The sequence below is a fragment of the Homarus americanus genome, unplaced genomic scaffold (genome assembly GCF_018991925.1).
Source record: "Homarus americanus isolate GMGI-L3 unplaced genomic scaffold, GMGI_Hamer_2.0 scaffold34921, whole genome shotgun sequence".
Classification (NCBI taxonomy): Eukaryota; Metazoa; Arthropoda; class Malacostraca; order Decapoda; family Nephropidae; genus Homarus; species Homarus americanus.
The window spans coordinates 7,376,002-7,382,606 of NW_024741901.1; positions in this window are offsets into that span (position 1 = coordinate 7,376,002).

Sequence of the window (6,605 nt, forward strand, 5' to 3'; positions counted from 1 at the left end):
TAAAGACACTGGCCTGTATCCACCATTTTCCTTAGGGACAGGAATGACTATAACTTTCTTCAATACCAACTAGGCAGTTCAAAATTTCATAAGTCACACCATCTTCGCCTGGTGCTGCATATTTTCTTTTTTTAACAGCATTTAACAACTCATCTTGAGTAATATCTATACATGTTACATCACAAATATTTAGAGCTAATGAAATAAATCTTCTTCTTTCATTTTGCCACTCTTCTAATGCTTCTATTGTCCTGTTAGGCAGGGAGGCAACACTAGCAGCTTTAGCCCATTTGTCTACCAATTTATTAGCTTCTTCCTCTGGATGAGAATGACTATAAAATTACTCCTTTTTCCTTTAATTTTGTTAATATCCTGCCATATTTCTGTGAGATTTTTACTCTCCCCAATGTGCTGTGCAAAGTCTTGCCAATATTTCTCCCTTGCCTCCTTCCTAACCTGCCCACATATTTTGGCTATATCCATGAAGATTTCCCTATCGTCTTCTCTTCTACCATTCTTTATCCACTCTTTATGTGCTGCCCTTAACATCTGTTTCCACCCCTTCAACATTTTGTCATTAGTATAGCAGTGTTTCTTAGTCCCATGTCTCTTATCATTTATCTTTGTCTGTGTTGACTTAGTTAAATATCTTTCTATTTCCCCAACTTTTTACTTCACCACTGATCAGCTCGTTAACCGCTTGGGCGATCGGTCATGTCTCTGTTACTTTTCCTTTTCTTTTATCCTCTTCACCAAATGATCGACTCGTTAGCCGCTTGGGCGATCGGTCACGTCTCTGTTACGCATTGTTGGCAAGTACTGGGCATGCACCAGCTCCTGAATGTACCTGAACCTGCTCCAGTGCTGGTAAAGTCTGGTCCTAAAGAGCTCACACTCGGTGCAGTCACAACACTTTCTGGTAGATTGTTCCAAGAGTTCACAACTCTCACTCCGAAAAAGTCTGCCCTCACAGTTTTCTGGACTTGCGGCTTCTTCAATCTTGAGCTGTGACCCCTTGTGGGGCGAGCGTCCACCAGCTCCAAGTAAGGACACTTGACTGAGTAGTGCCCCTTGAGATGCTTATACACCTCAATTAGGTCTCCCCTAGCCCGTCTGTAGTATAAGCTAGGCAAGTTCAGGCGCTCCAATATCTCAGGGTAGCTGAGGTGCCGAAGTGCAGGCACCAGTCTGGTGGCCCTCCTTTGAACATTTTCAACCAACTGACAGTCCCTAGGATATCTCGGAGACCAGACGGAGTGACAGTACTCCAGATGGGGAAGCACTTCACTCTTGAAGATCGTTACGAACGACGGACCGTCTAGATATCTGAACGACCTTCTTCTCGCAATGGCCTAAGAACTTCAGCTCATTGTCAATATACACGCCAATCTCAAATAGTGCAGTTTCTTCATCCCGTTGGGACTTATGATACGCCTCCTTACCGTTGCTACGCCCCAGGTGCACCCTCTTACACTTCGTGACATTGAATCTCAGCAGCCATTTCTTCGACCATCCTTGGAGCCCACAGAGGTCCTTCTGCAGCTCTTCACAGTCCTCTTGGTTCTTGATTTTCCGAAATAAATTGGCGTCATCGGCAAACATTTGTATGGAGGAGTGTACAACGTCAGGCATGTCATTTATGAAACAAACAACAGCGGGCCCAATACACTGCCCTGTGGTACCCCTCTTGTGACAGGTACGGATGATGATTTCGTGTCATTAATCACTACACACTGCTTGCGGTCATGTAGAAGGTCTTCTCTCCAAGCTAGGACATTTCCCCGAATTCCGTACCCTTCCAGTTTGATTTTCAGCTTTTCGTGGGGTACACTGCCGAAAGCCTTGGCAAAATCTAGGTAAATATTGTCGGCATTACCACCCCGTTCCAGAATATGGGTCCAAATATCCAATACCTTGAGCAATTGTGTTAAACAGGAGCCTCTCGACATAAAACCGTGTTGGCAAACCCTTACAAGGTTGTTTCGTAGTAGATGTTCCATTGCCGTATCTCAGATAATACTCTGAAGTACTTTGCATATTATGCTGGTCAGGCTCACCGGTCTATAGTTGTTCGTGGAGTGACGGTCGCCCTTCTTGAAGAGAGGACTCACATAAGCCACTTCCCATTCACTGGGGACCTTTTGTTCATCCAGGCATTTACAAAACAGGATCTTCAGGGGCTCGGCAAGCTCGTTGCACAACTCTCTTAGCACTCTAGGATGCACCGTGTCAGGGCCGGGACTCTTATGGACCTTTAGCTTTGGCAGTTTATTTCTAATACCCTCTTCTGTGAACACAATGTGGGTCAGTGCTGTGTCGAACCGTTTGTCCTCAAACGCAGGTAGGTTAATCGCATCCTCTCTTGTGAACACCGAGGAAAAGATGCTGTTCAATGCCTCAGCTTTATCCTGGTTCAGAATCTGCGTAACTACCATCTTCATTATAAAAGCTATCCATACAAACCGGCGTATAATTTCTGTACCATTTCCCTATATTTTGGGTAAACACTTTTGTGTCATCCTTGTTTAGTTTCAACCTCTTCCTCCTAAATCTCACCTGTTTCTTCCCTAATGGTAACTGAACATACACAACAAAATGATCACTGACTAGCTCCCTTACTATCTCACATTCTACCTGGACTCCCTGACTTGACAGATATCAACTCCATATGGTAATTCTCACCTCCATCTGTGTGCGTGTGTTGGTGGTGGGGGGTATCAAACAGACACATCTTAATTTGCACTTCCTCGAGAGACGTAAAGTGAGGGGCGATATGATAGAGGTGTATAAATGGAAGTCAGGGCTAAACAAAGGGGACATTACAAAGTACTTAAACTATCCAACCAGGAGCGGACTCGTAGTAATTGTTTTAAATTTGACAAATTTAGATTTAGTCGCGAAATGGGTGAACATTGGTTTGGAAATAGAGTAGTGGATGAATGGAACAAGTTACCTGACCTAGCTTGGAGAAGGACGTGCCCCTGTGTGCTCGTATTAGCGACCATAGAAAATGGCCGCAGTGGGCCATTGTGTTATGGGGGAAGAGGGACGGTGTGTGGGAAGAGACGACCCCCCATCCACTCTGTTAAGTCAGCTATAACATCTTTATTGTGTCTCCCATCAGCAACTTTCGTTTTCTTACCGCTTCAGTACGCCTGAGTCCTCCATTTTCTCTCAAGTAGTACCGAGACTCTGTTATTCCTTAGTATCTCATATCATGTTATGAAATTTGAAATTGCAACTGAATGTGCATGTGTTACAATTAGTTAGATATGTCTACTTACAGATGAAATATTCAGCATCCCTTGTGAGTGATGTTGAAAGCCTCAACTGTATTTATTTTTAATATAAATGCCAAATAAGTTAGTGTAGAGTCTGCCAGTAAAAGTGACGTATTAGGACCAGGGGTGGATCAAATACAATTGTATTTGTATTTTAATTGTATTTAAATACATTTTCAATGAATTTGTATTTGTAATTGTATTTTGGCACCCAGAAGAAAAAGTATTTTGTATTTGTATTTGTATTTCGATACTTATTAGTGTTACAGGCAGTAGGCTAGTTTAAGGCTACTGCCTTTTGCCTATTCCATAAACAAAGGAAAATTTGATATGTTGTATTGCTACTTACAGACAATTTGTGAGGACGAAAACACTTGAATTTGTTTTATTTTTGTAATTTTGTTTATTTTTATTACTGTTATTGTTATCCAGGACTGTTTTCTAAGTCAACATATAACCGAACCCACCCGGGGTAATAATGTACTCGATTTAGTTCTGTCAGAGAAAACCTCATTACCAATGTCGAGGTAGGGAACGAACTTGCAAACAGCGATCACAAAGAAATTAGATTCCAGTTAGATTTTCAGAGCAGACGTAAGGAAAATTCCACTGAAGTACCAGATTTCAGAAGGGCAAACTTTGACAGTTTAAAGAGGCAGCTGAGAGAGGGGGTGTCGCGCTTGGCCGTGAACCTGACAGATGACACAGACCTGATAACGAGATCTGAGATTGCCGAGTTCCACGACAATTTAAATATTGAGTTACTTAATGCACAAAGGCAGAACATACCATACAAAAAACTCAGATCAGACAACAATGACCCTAAGTGGATAAATAATTATTTAAAGAACATCATTGGCCAAAGGAAGGCTATAGGTAGAAGGATAAATCGTGGCGAAATTTACCTCCGGGATTATTATAGGGTATTGGCGAGTAGGGTTAAAACCAAGATAAGGAAAGCCAAGAGGAATAATGAGGTAAGGATAGCAAGGGAGGCGAAGACAAACCCCAAAGGATTCTACCAAATTTATCAAACTAAAACACGAGAAAAGATTGGACCAATACGGTGTCAGATACCGGCGAGCTCACTGATAACGACAGAGAAATGAGCAATAATTTGAATAAATATTTTTCAACAGTTTTCACCACCGAAAATTTAAACATGATACCCTGGGCACCGACTCTATTCAGAGATAGTGAAGAAAACAAATTAAGCGAAATAGTAGTGACTAGTAACGATGTTAGTAAGCAAATAGACAAACTAAAGCCTAATAAGTCACCTGGTCCCCATGAGATATTTGCCAGAGTATTAAAGGAATGTAAGGAAGAGCTTAGTATGCCCTTAGCAAAGTTGTTTAACATGTCCTTAAAAACAGGTGTAGTACCAGAATCCTGGAGGATAGCGAATGTAATACCGGTTTTCAAGAAGGGGATAGATCACTATCCTCTAACTACCGCCCAATCAGTCTAACATCAATAGTAGGCAAATTACTGGAAGCAATCATTTCAAACTCTATTCGAAATCACCTGGAGAAGCACAGATTGATCAATGATTCCCAGCATGGCTTCACAAGCGGACGTTCATGTCTAACTAATCTATTAACATTCTTTTCATCAGTTTTCGAATCGGTGGACGAGGGGCACAATTTTGATGTGGAATATCTCGACTTTAGCAAAGCCTTCGACAGAGTCCCCCACGAAAGACTAATTAGAAAGGTAGAAGCACATGGCATCAAAGGTAATATCCTTAAATGGATTAGGGCGTGGTTACAGGACAGGAAACTGAGAGTGAGCATTAATGGCACATGTGGAGTTCCCCAAGGCTCAGTACTTGGACCATTATTATTTATTATATACATAAACGACATAGATATCGGCATAGACAGCAACATAAGTAAATTTGCTGATGACACTAAAATAGGACGTGTTATTAAATCTGACGAGGACTCAGCAAAACTACAGGAAGATCTAAACAAAATTTTCGAATGGTCTGAAAAATGGCAGATGAAATTCAACGTGGACAAATGTAAAGTACTTAGTATAGGAGATGTAAACAGGGAAACCAGATACCAGATGAACAACGATGCCATAGAGATATTCGGCTGCGAGAGAGATTTAGGAGTAATGATAAGTAGGAACCTTAAACCCCGTACACAATGTGTTTTTGCTCGTAACAAGGCTAATAAAGTACTTCGGTTCATACAAAGGAGTGTTAGTTACAAGACTAGCAAGGTCATCTTAAAACTGTATCTTGCTCTTGTGAGACCACACCTGGATTAAGCAGTTCAGTTCTGGTCACCGTATTACAGAATGGATATAGAATCCTTGGAAAGAATTCAGAGGAGAATGACAAGACTAATCCCGGGCATTAGGAACCTTGAGTATAGAGACAGGTTAAAGCATCTTAATTTGCACTCCCTCGAGAGACGTAGAGTGAGGGGCGACATGATAGAGGTGTATAAGTGGAAGGCAGGGCTAAACAAAGGGGACATTACAAAGGTGCTCAAACTATCCAACCAGGAGCGAACTCGTAACAATGGCTTTAAATTAGACAAATTTAGATTTAGGCGTGAAATAGGTAAACACTGGTTTGGAAACAAAGTAGTGGATGAATGGAACAAGTTACCAAATGTCATCATTAACTCGAATACGCTGAATAGCTTCAAACATAAGTTGGATGCTTATATGAGCAATAGGGGTTGGGTGTAAACGGGACTGCCCAGTATGGGCCAATAGGCCCGCTGCAGTTTCCTCCATTCTTATGTTCTGCAAGCAGTATCACTGAACATTCTGGTAATTTTTACACTCCTGAGCGAGCTGAGTTGAGCCCAGAAATCTTCCGGTCATTAATGATGATAAAATGTAATTCTGATATGTAGGTATTGGGTTTGTATTTTTGAACTTGTAAATAAAAGTATTTGTATTTGTATTTTTACATCTTAATTTCAGAAGTATTTGTTTTTATATTTGTATTTTTGAATTAAGGAATAAAAGTATTTGTATTTGTATTTTTGCATCATAATGTCACAAGTATTTGTATTTGACCGCTAAAAATCAGTATTTGATCCAACCCTGATTAGGACATCGTCTTTGAGGACGCCTTGAGTTTTCAACTGTTCCAGAACTTAGATCATTTTGATTCCCAATCATCAGAGGATCTGATATTTATAATGAAATTATTGTCAGTTTTGTATTTTAGAAAGTAATTAATCTCCTGAAAGTCTATGTCAGTCTTCTTATCTCCAATAATTAACGGCGAAGTCTCAGTCCCCCTTTGTTAGGATCTCTCCCGCAATGTACTGCCATTCTGAGTACTTGGCATCA